The sequence below is a fragment of the Mus musculus genome, chromosome X, assembly GCF_000001635.26.
Source record: "Mus musculus strain C57BL/6J chromosome X, GRCm38.p6 C57BL/6J".
NCBI lineage: Eukaryota > Metazoa > Chordata > Mammalia > Rodentia > Muridae > Mus > Mus musculus.
Genome location: NC_000086.7, coordinates 106,821,464 through 106,822,505, shown reverse-complemented (window position 1 = coordinate 106,822,505; position 1,042 = coordinate 106,821,464). Strand labels below are relative to the sequence as shown.

The 1,042-nt window shown below is 41.1% G+C and overlaps 1 pseudogene; it reads right to left on the bottom strand.

Annotated features, from left to right (window-relative positions):
* Positions 1-274: 274 nt before the first annotated feature.
* Positions 275-566, bottom strand: Gm14880 (annotated as a pseudogene).
* Positions 567-1,042: the final 476 nt, after the last annotated feature.

Genomic DNA, 1,042 nt, shown 5'->3' with positions numbered 1-1,042 from the left:
CTTGGCTACTTTCTCTAGCTCCTCCATTGGGAGCCCTGTGATCCATCCATTAGCTGACTGTGAGCATCCACTTCTGTGTTTGCTAGGCCCCGGCATAGTCTCACAAGAGACAGCTACATCTGGGTCCTTTCAATAAAATCTTGCTAGGGTATGCAATGGTGTCAGCGTTTGGATGCTGATTATGGGGTGGATCCCTGGATATGGCAGTCTCTACATGGTCCATCCTTTCATCTCAGCTCCAAACGAACATTTATTTTATGACTGATTGAAATCCTCAAGATGAACTGGATACTGCAACAGCTGCCCTCTTGGATTTAGGTGTCGCCCTTTCACAAAATCCAGGTCTGAATCTGTGATAGACATATTTAGGTGCCTCATCTGCCATGTCCAGGAAATGTTTTGTCTCTTAGCCTTTACACTCCAGTTATACGTTCTCTTGTGCTTGGCAGGGAAGTCACATTTGTCACAGGTCAACTTCTGAAGGTGTAGGCCATAGAGCCACAGCAGCAGCACAGTGTGTGCTTCTCATTGTGATGCTTTCCGAAGGACGAAATTCCCTTAGTCATCTTGCTCCTACCGCCTAGGCTATGCTTCTTTAGAAAAGGGAATTAGAGAAGAAGAAAGTATTTTTCCCATGGTGAATCTATTGAAGATAATAACTTAAATAGCATAAATAAGACTTTCCTATTGTCCAGCAACTTTGCGCAAGTTGTTTCTGTACACCTAGCATGAGAGTAATACACAGTACTGTTGCAAGATTCAAATGAAGTGATTTACATAAAGCATCGAATTGTGTCTGATGCTTTTAAGCACTTAGTAAGAAGTAACTGGAAGGAGTGGGAGAAAGAGGAATATTTTCCATTCAACTACATCTCACCTACAGATCTCTCCACTAAACAGTTTATATTGTATGCTTCTCCTTCAGTGAATTATATTTTCTTTGTCATCATTCCTTACTTGATTTGTGCATAGTCTGTCCTCTTCCTGAACCTTAATGATGAGGAATCATTATATTTTTTTGTGTTTCTCTGGATTACTATAA